Raw genomic sequence first — 10,968 nt, forward strand, 5'->3', positions numbered from 1 at the left:
GCTCCTATCACATGCTTGCCAGGAATGATGCCTTCGCCACGCCAAAGATTAGACGGGTTTCTATGGTATTCGATTTTGGTATTTGGGGAATAGGTAATTAAGAGTTCGATATACAAAAGCTTGACGATTGACCATATACTGCTTTTCGATTACACGTTCGTGTGTTACACATTTCGACTGAATCGTTGGCTTTTGCTGGTTTTGAAGTTGGTTTGTAGACTTCTCTCCCTAGAGTGCCATAGTGTACAACGGACCCAAATATTATGTAGGGCTTTTACAAACGTTTCATATTATCAGTTTAATATTTTGCATCGACCATTAGCTGATGCTTTTAATATTTAATTCAAGAAAATTAGTTAATATTATATTCTTTTTGAAATCCTAAGGAAATGTTACATTATTTTTTTTAAATATAGTAAACTGTGAAATATAATTTACAAAATATTCTGAAGGAGAATTTTTTAAAAATTTTAAAGAATTTAAAAATTGATATATATATATATTATTTTTATTAGTTTCAAACTTTATTCTTATTTTCTATCTTAAAGAATCTCTGATAATTCACAAACCTAAAACTATATTATAAGAATATTAGTAAACTCATTCTGTTTCTCAATCTCTATTCCACTTTAGAGCCAACTAAACTGTCAGCTATAATATATACTTTACATAACTTTCAATGATCTTGACAGATTTACAGTGTGCCCAACGTGAGAATGCTGTAGCGTAAAGTTTGTGCTTATAATATAATCGCAGCGCTTAGTTGGTTCTTAGCTGCCTCAATAGCGATACCATTTAGTATTCCCCTTGCTACTCACCCTCTCTCTCGTATTCTTTCGCTCAGGTTCCCTCTCTCTATGTGCTCCGGTATGCTGTTGTGCTCTGTGAAAAATTATAGCCATAATTTTTGGCCACTAACAAGGCAGTAGAAGCCTGAAAACTCTGGCCACTCTGGCACTTTGGCCATGGCTCCGTTGATGTTGCCAGCTTGTTGCTGCTGTTGTTGCATAGTTTTTGACGCTTAATGCATATTTTAAACTGCTTTGCCAAGTCGACTGCTGCATGGCAAAAGCGCATTTTTGGCTTATTGGTAAATTTATTTATTAAATTTCGCCGCTGGCCAAAAGCTGCCGCTTGGCTGCGTTCGTTTTTGTTGTTTGGCAAACTAACTAATTAAGAAGTTATTTTTTACCATGGCACGTTATATTTATGAGCTGCCGTTAGCCTCAAAGTATGCAATTAATTTCGAAAGTCAAGCTAAAGCTCAATGCACAAAACTATGCGCAAAAAAATGCACAAAAAATGCACAAAATAATTGCATTGTTGCATTTCAGATTACTTAGATGGGAGAATAAGATTTTACCATCCCCTCACCCAACGCCACACTCCACTGTATTTGCATTGCTTTCGGTCATAACGATTTATACAGTGCTTTATGCATCTGAAAGGTATGAAAACATGGCGTATAAATCAGTGCAGAGTAGGTAGTAAAAGCATCCACAGAAAGACAAAGATGCCATCGAGCATTGCCTAGAGACGCGCCCAGAGCGACATAAAGAAATGGAGATAAAGTTGGCCCCGGCAAAAATAGCTATGCACAGCTTATAAATGTGAACAAGCAAAAAGACAGCCAGAGAAATGCGAAAAAACGTGTTGAGCTTGGCATAATATGTTGCCAGGATACCCTTGAAGGATGACAATTTCTCGACAGAAGTTTGACAAGATAATAAATATTATATATTTAATATATTAACTTTTGCTGCCTGAAAAAATGTTAATGCATTATATAAGAAATTGCAAATATTGATTTATAGAGTGCATTACGCTTTATTTAATAATCTAACTGGGCTTAAAAGAAGTTAGCATAATATCTCACTGAAAACATTTTTAAAACTGAATATTATAAAACGAAAGAAATATCTCTAAAATAAGAATTGCAGATTAAAGACGTCTAATGGAATAAAAATTCCAATGCCTGGGGCTAGGTTTAATTTTCGTGTTAATACTGTGTTGAGAAATTCGCAAAAATATAAATTTGATAGCATTTTGCTGTAGGCTAAAAACTTAAAAAAGCAATCTTTAACTTTACGCTTAAAATTCTCAAAATGTTAAAGTGTAGATTACACAGCCTAAATAAATACCTTTGAATATTTTATTTATGTGTATTTTTAACACTCACAGCCATTTCCAACTCTTTTTTAAAGCCTTTTACCACACCAAACTTGGAAATGTATTTATTTTTATGCATGCCGCAAAGTTGATTAAAATTTGCAAATGCTTCCTTTTTTGGTTAGTGCGCAAAATATTGTTTGCATAACTTTGCGTAGCTTACAGCTCACAAAAAAAAACGACAAATAAAAAATAAAATAATTCAGAGAGATTGCCTGAGAGAAAGCCAAAGGAAAGTTTTGCATTTGCAATGGCTGCGCTTTCGATTAAGTTTTCGAGTTGGTTTTCTGTGCAAATGGTTATGAACGGCATTAAATATTTTGTAAACTGTCAAAAAAAGAATGTACCAGAGCAAATGACAGGACTTTTGCTAATTAGAAGAGGCAAAAACTAAAACAAATAATGCCTAGATAAATACGCTTCAGTTGTTGTAGTGCCGCGTAACCTGGTGATAAAAGTTATAACAACAAAACAAACAGGACAATTTATGATATGACGACCCCTACACACAGTTACCCTACATTTTATGGAGGGGGTACTGACTATCAATAACCTTTAGATGTGGGTCTGAGGCATAAAAACCATAAAACTAATGCCACAGCTTGGGGAGCAAAATGTCATGGGCTTAGCGGCGAGTCCTGTGAAATTAATAACCTGATTTTGCTCGTTTTTTTTTTTCCTTGGTATCCCTTTTGTGTGTGCGTGCGTGTGTGTGTGCGGGGTTTGAACCCTGGTCTGCTGTTGTTGTGCACATGCTCGGGGATTTATTTGCCGGAAATAAATATTAGCCGCAGTCAAACACACTTAAGCCTACGTTGAGCAACATCTCGGCCATTTATAGTTTTACAGGGGCTCTTCACAGGCGGCTTTTTGGACGGCGCTCAACAATGGGTTTTACACAGGCTTAGAACTTGCTTTACACGCACACACACAATGATAAATATATAGATATATGTATATATATATACATATGTATATATAGACCGAATCTTGTTGTTGTTGCAAGGCGCGTCGTTTCCCATAATTGATTTTGTATTGGTTTCGCCTTTGCTCTGTTAAGGGCTGGACCGAACGAGGGAAACTTCCACGTGGGCTAAATGCATATAAAACGCATATTGAATTTCAAAGAGTTTTTGCGCAAATATGCTGCCATCAATCTGGCCGTCTGTGTGTGTGTGTGTAAATGAATTTTCAGCTAAGATTACAAACAGGCAACTGTCAAATGCAGAACGTCAGATACAAACCATACAACTTCAGCTGGGACGTACTCATAATCGAATTTTGTTTAAATCAAATTTTAAATTTTACAAAAACCAAACCAAAACAAGTAAAAAGTTCTAGTCGGGAGCTCCCGACTAGTGGATACCCTGAACCCTCTTCTTCCAACATCAAATGCATATATATTCTATTTTAAAAGCTATATGACAAGTTTAGTGACTCTAGTTCTTATTATATACCAAAATTGCCCAAAAAACAGGATTTGGACATGAATTTCGACTAAAAATCGATGTTCAGATTTGAATGCCAGATTAATCTAGAGAGAAACCCATGAAGAAAAATCTAAACTTCGTGAAAATCGGATGAGATTTGACCGATATATGGGGGTGGTAATTTTTGACCAATGTCTAGATACGAATTTTGCGGTAAGATTTGGACATGAATTTCGACCAAAAAATCGCTGTTCATATTTGAATGCCAGATTAATCTAGAGGGCAAAATATGAAGAAAAATCCAAACTTTATCAAAATCGGATGAGATTTGACCGAGTTATGGGGGTGGTAAATTTTGACCCATGTCTATATACGAATCTTGGGGTAAGATTTGGACATGAATTTCGACCAAAAAATCGGTGTCGAGATTTGAATGCCACATTAATCTAGAGGGAAAACCATGAAGAAAAAGCCAAACTTCGTGAAAATCGGATGAGATTTGGCCGAGATATGGGGGTGGTAATTTTTGACCCATGTCTATATACGAATCTTGGGGTAAGATTTGGACATGAATTTCGACCAAAAAATCGGTGTCGAGATTTGAATGCCACATTAAACTAGAGGGAAAATCATGAAGAAAAAGCCAAACTTCGTGAAAATCGGATGAGATTTGGCCGAGATATGGGGGTGGTACATTTTGACCCATGTCTATATACGAATCTTGGGGTAAGATTTGGACATGAATTTCGACCAAAAAATCGGTGTCGAGATTTGAATGCCACATTAATCTAGAGGGAAAACCATTAAGAAAAAGCCAAACTTTATCAAAATCGGATGAGATTTGACCGAGTTATGGGGGTGGTAAATTTTGACCCATGTCTATATACGAATCTTGGGGTAAGATTTGGACATGAATTTCGACCAAAAAATCGGTGTCGAGATTTGAATGCCACATTAATCTACAGGGAAAACCATGAAGAAAAAGCCAAACTTCGTGAAAATCGGATGAGATTTGGCCGAGATATGGGGGTGGTAAATTTTGACCCATGTCTATATACGAATCTTGGGGTAAGATTTGGACATGAATTTCGACCAAAAAATCGGTGTCGAGATTTGAATGCCACATTAATCTACTGGGAAAACCATGAAGAAAAAGCCAAACTTCGTGAAAATCGGATGAGATTTGGCCGAAATATGGGGGTGGTAATTTTTGACCCATGGGTATATACGAATCTTGGGGTAAGATTTGGACATGAATTTCGACCAAAAAATCGGTGTCGAGATTTGAATGCCACATTAATCTTGAGGGAAAACCATGAAGAAAAAGCCAAACTTCGTGAAAATCGGATGAGATTTGGCCGAGATATGGGGGTGGTAAATTTTGACCCATGTCTATATACGAATCTTGGGGTAAGATTTGGACATGAATTTCGACCAAAAAATCGGTGTCGAGATTTGAATGCCACATTAATCTAGAGGGAAAACCATTACGAAAAAGCCAAACTTCGTGAAAATCGGATGAGATTTGGCCGAGATATGGGGGTGGTAATTTTTGACCCATGTCTATATACGAATCTTGGGGTAAGATTTGGACATGAATTTCGACCAAAAAATCGGTGTCGAGATTTGAATGCCACATTAATCTAGAGGGAAAACCATGAAGAAAAAGCCAAACTTCGTGAAAATCGGATGAGATTTGGCCGAGATATGGGGGTGGTAATTTTTGACCCATGTCTATATACGAATCTTGGGGTAAGATTTGGACATGAATTTCGACCAAAAAATCGGTGTCGAGATTTGAATGCCACATTAATCTAGAGGGAAAACCATGAAGAAAAAGCCAAACTTCGTGAAAATCTGATGAGATTTGGCCGAGATATGGGGGTGGTAAATTTTGACCCATGTCTATATACGAATCTTGGGGTAAGATTTGGACATGAATTTCGACCAAAAAATCGGTGTCGAGATTTGAATGCCACATTAATCTAGAGGGAAAACCATGAAGAAAAAGCCAAACTTCGTGAAAATCGGATGAGATTTGGCCGAGATATGGGGGTGGTAATTTTTGACCCATGTCTATATACGAATCTTGGGGTAAGATTTGGACATGAATTTCGACCAAAAAATCGGTGTCGAGATTTGAATGCCACATTAATCTAGAGGGAAAACCATGAAGAAAAAGCCAAACTTCGTGAAAATCGGATGAGATTTGGCCGAGATATGGGGGTGGTAAATTTTGACCCATGTCTATATACGAATCTTGGGGTAAGATTTGGACATGAATTTCGACCAAAAAATCGGTGTCGAGATTTGAATGCCACATTAATCTACAGGGAAAACCATGAAGAAAAAGCCAAACTTCGTGAAAATCGGATGAGATTTAGCCGAAATATGGGGGTGGTAATTTTTGACCCATGTCTATATACGAATCTTGGGGTAAGATTTGGACATGAATTTCGACCAAAAAATCGGTGTCGAGATTTGAATGCCACATTAATCTAGAGGGTAAACCATTACGAAAAAGCCAAACTTCGTGAAAATCGGATGAGATTTGGCCGAGATATGGGGGTGGTAATTTTTGACCCATGTCTATATACGAATCTTGGGGTAAGATTTGGACATGAATTTCGACCAAAAAATCGGTGTCGAGATTTGAATGCCACATTAATCTAGAGGGAAAACCATGAAGAAAAAGCCAAACTTCGTGAAAATCGGATGAGATTTGGCCGAGATATGGGGGTGGTAATTTTTGACCCATGTCTATATACGAATCTTGGGGTAAGATTTGGACATGAATTTCGACCAAAAAATCGGTGTCGAGATTTGAATGCCACATTAATCTAGAGGGAAAACCATGAAGAAAAAGCCAAACTTCGTGAAAATCGGATGAGATTTGGCCGAGATATGGGGGTGGTAAATTTTGACCCATGTCTATATACGAATCTTGGGGGTAAGATTTGGACATGAATTTCGACCAAAAAATCGGTGTCGAGATTTGAATGCCACATTAATCTAGAGGGAAAACCATGAAGAAAAAGCCAAACTTCGTGAAAATCGGATGAGATTTGGCCGAGATATGGGGGTGGTAATTTTTGACCCATGTCTATATACGAATCTTGGGGTAAGATTTGGACATGAATTTCGACCAAAAAATCGGTGTCGAGATTTGAATGCCACATTAATCTATAGGGAAAACCATGAAGAAAACGCCAAACTTCGTGAAAATCGGATGAGATTTGGCCGAGATATGGGGGTGGTCATTTTTGACCCATGTCTATATACGAATCTTGGGGTAAGATTTGGACATGAATTTCGACCAAAAAATCGGTGTCGAGATTTGAATGCCACATTAATCTAGAGGGAAAACCATGAAGAAAAAGCCAAACTTCGTGAAAATCGGATGAGATTTGGCCGAGATATGGGGGTGGTAATTTTTTACCCATGTCTATATACGAATCTTGGGGTAAGATTTGGACATGAATTTCGACCAAAAAATCGGTGTCGAGATTTGAATGCCACATTAATCTATAGGGAAAACCATGAAGAAAAAGCCAAACTTCGTGAAAATCGGATGAGATTTGGCCGAGATATGGGGGTGGTCATTTTTGACCCATGTCTATATACGAATCTTGGGGTAAGATTTGGACATGAATTTCGACCAAAAAATCGGTGTCGAGATTTGAATGCCACATTAATCTAGAGGGAAAACCATGAAGAAAAAGCCAAACTTCGTGAAAATCGGATGAGATTTGGCCGAGATATGGGGGTGGTAATTTTTTACCCATGTCTATATACGAATCTTGGGGTAAGATTTGGACATGAATTTCGACCAAAAAATCGGTGTCGAGATTTGAATGCCACATTAATCTAGAGGGTAAACCATTACGAAAAAGCCAAACTTCGTGAAAATCGGATGAGATTTGGCCGAGATATGGCGGTGGTCATTTTTAACCTATGTCTATATACGAATCTTGGGGTAAGATTTGGACATGAATTTCGACCAAAAAATCGGTGTCGAGATTTGAATGCCACATTAATCTACAGGGAAAACCATGAAGAAAAAGCCAAACTTCGTGAAAATCGGATGAGATTTGGCCGAAATATGGGGGTGGTAATTTTTGACCCATGTATATATACCAATCTTGGGGTAAGATTTGGACATGAATTTCGACCAAAAAATCGGTGTCGAGATTTGAATGCCACATTAATCTAGAGGGAAAACCATGAAGAAAAAGCCAAACTTCGTGAAAATCTGATGAGATTTGGCCGAGATATGGGGGTGGTAAATTTTGACCCATGTCTATATACGAATCTTGGGGTAGGATTTGGACATGAATTTCGACTAAAAAATCGGTGTCGAGATTTGAATGCCAGATTAACCTAGAGGGAAAACCATGAAGAAAAATCCAAACTTTATCAAAATCGGATGAGATTTGACCGAGTTATGGGGGTGGTAATTTTTGACCCATGTCTATATACGAATCTTGGGGTAAGATTTGGACATGAATTTCGACCAAAAAATCGGTGTCGAGACTTGAATGCCACATTAATCTAGAGGGAAAACCATGAAGAAAACGCCAAACTTCGTGAAAATCGGATGAGATTTGACCGAGATATGGGGGTGGTAATTTTTGACCCATGTCTATATACGAATCTTGGGGTAAGATTTGGACATGAATTTCGACTAAAAAATCGGTGTCGAGACTTGAATGCCACATTAATCTATAGGGAAAACCATGAAGATAAAGGCAAACTTCGTGAAAATCGGATGAGATTTGGCCGAGATATGGGGGTGGTCATTTTTGACCCATGTCTATATACGAATCTTGGGGTAAGATTTGGACATGAATTTCGACCAAAAAATCGGTGTCGAGATTTGAATGCCACATTAATCTATAGGGAAAATCATGAAGAAAAAGCCAAACTTCGTGAAAATCGGATGAGATTTGGCCGAAATATGGGGGTGGTAATTTTTGACCCATGGGTATATACGAATCTTGGGGTAAGATTTGGACATGAATTTCGACTAAAAAATCGGTGTCGAGATTTGAATGCCACATTAATCTACAGGGAAAACCATGAAGAAAAAGCCAAACTTCGTGAAAATCGGATGAGATTTGGCCGAAATATGGGGGTGGTAATTTTTGACCCATGTATATATACCAATCTTGGGGTAAGATTTGGACATGAATTTCGACCAAAAAATCGGTGTCGAGATTTGAATGCCACATTAATCTAGAGGGAAAACCATTACGAAAAAGCCAAACTTCGTGAAAATCGGATGAGATTTGGCCGAGATATGGGGGTGGTAATTTTTGACCCATGTCTATATACGAATCTTGGGGTAAGATTTGGACATGAATTTCGACCAAAAAATCGGTGTCGAGACTTGAATGCCACATTAATCTATAGGGAAAACCATGAAGATAAAGGCAAACTTCGTGAAAATCGGATGAGATTTGGCCGAGATATGGGGGTGGTCATTTTTGACCCATGTCTATATACGAATCTTGGGGTAAGATTTGGACATGAATTTCGACCAAAAAATCGGTGTCGAGATTTGAATGCCACATTAATCTATAGGGAAAATCATGAAGAAAAAGCCAAACTTCGTGAAAATCGGATGAGATTTGGCCGAAATATGGGGGTGGTAATTTTTGACCCATGGGTATATACGAATCTTGGGGTAAGATTTGGACATGAATTTCGACCAAAAAATCGGTGTCGAGATTTGAATGCCACATTAATCTACAGGGAAAACCATGAAGAAAAAGCCAAACTTCGTGAAAATCGGATGAGATTTGGCCGAAATATGGGGGTGGTAATTTTTGACCCATGTATATATACCAATCTTGGGGTAAGATTTGGACATGAATTTCGACCAAAAAATCGGTGTCGAGATTTGAATGCCACATTAATCTAGAGGGAAAACCATTACGAAAAAGCCAAACTTCGTGAAAATCGGATGAGATTTGGCCGAGATATGGGGGTGGTAATTTTTGACCCATGTCTATATACGAATCTTGGGGTAAGATTTGGACATGAATTTCGACCAAAAAATCGGTGTCGAGATTTGAATGCCACATTAATCTAGAGGGAAAACCATGAAGAAAAAGCCAAACTTCGTGAAAATCGGATGAGATTTGGCCGAGATATGGGGGTGGTAATTTTTGACCCATGTCTATATACGAATCTTGGGGTAAGATTTGGACATGAATTTCGACCAAAAAATCGGTGTCGAGATTTGAATGCCACATTAATCTAGAGGGAAACCCATGAAGAAAAAGCCAAACTTCGTGAAAATCGGATGAGATTTGGCCGAGATATGGGGGTGGTAAATTTTGACCCATGTCTATATACGAATCTTGGGGTAAGATTTGGACATGAATTTCGACCAAAAAATCGGTGTCGAGATTTGAATGCCACATTAATCTAGAGGGAAAACCATGAAGAAAAAGCCAAACTTCGTGAAAATCGGATGAGATTTGGCCGAGATATGGGGGTGGTAATTTTTGACCCATGTCTATATACGAATCTTGGGGTAAGATTTGGACATGAATTTCGACCAAAAAATCGGTGTCGAGATTTGAATGCCACATTAATCTATAGGGAAAACCATGAAGAAAAAGCCAAACTTCGTGAAAATCGGATGAGATTTGGCCGAGATATGGGGGTGGTAATTTTTGACCCATGTCTATATACGAATCTTGGGGTAAGATTTGGACATGAATTTCGACCAAAAAATCGGTGTCGAGATTTGAATGCCACATTAATCTAGAGGGAAAACCATGAAGAAAAAGCCAAACTTCGTGAAAATCGGATGAGATTTGGCCGAGATATGGGGGTGGTAATTTTTTACCCATGTCTATATACGAATCTTGGGGTAAGATTTGGACATGAATTTCGACCAAAAAATCGGTGTCGAGATTTGAATGCCACATTAATCTAGAGGGTAAACCATTACGAAAAAGCCAAACTTCGTGAAAATCGGATGAGATTTGGCCGAGATATGGCGGTGGTCATTTTTAACCTATGTCTATATACGAATCTTGGGGTAAGATTTGGACATGAATTTCGACCAAAAAATCGGTGTCGAGATTTGAATGCCACATTAATCTAGAGGGAAAACCATGAAGAAAAAGCCAAACTTCGTGAAAATCGGATGAGATTTGGCCGAGATATGGGAGTGGTAAATTTTGACCCATGTCTATATACGAATCTTGGGGTAAGATTTGGACATGAATTTCGACCAAAAAATCGGTGTCGAGATTTGAATGCCACATTAATCTACAGGGAAAACCATGAAGAAAAAGCCAAACTTCGTGAAAATCGGACGAGATTTGGCCGAAATATGGGGGTGGTAATTTTT

The sequence above is a fragment of the Drosophila novamexicana genome, unplaced genomic scaffold (assembly GCF_003285875.2).
Source record: "Drosophila novamexicana strain 15010-1031.04,08,12 unplaced genomic scaffold, DnovRS2.1 tig00000193-arrow-pilon, whole genome shotgun sequence".
Taxonomy (NCBI): domain Eukaryota; kingdom Metazoa; phylum Arthropoda; class Insecta; order Diptera; family Drosophilidae; genus Drosophila; species Drosophila novamexicana.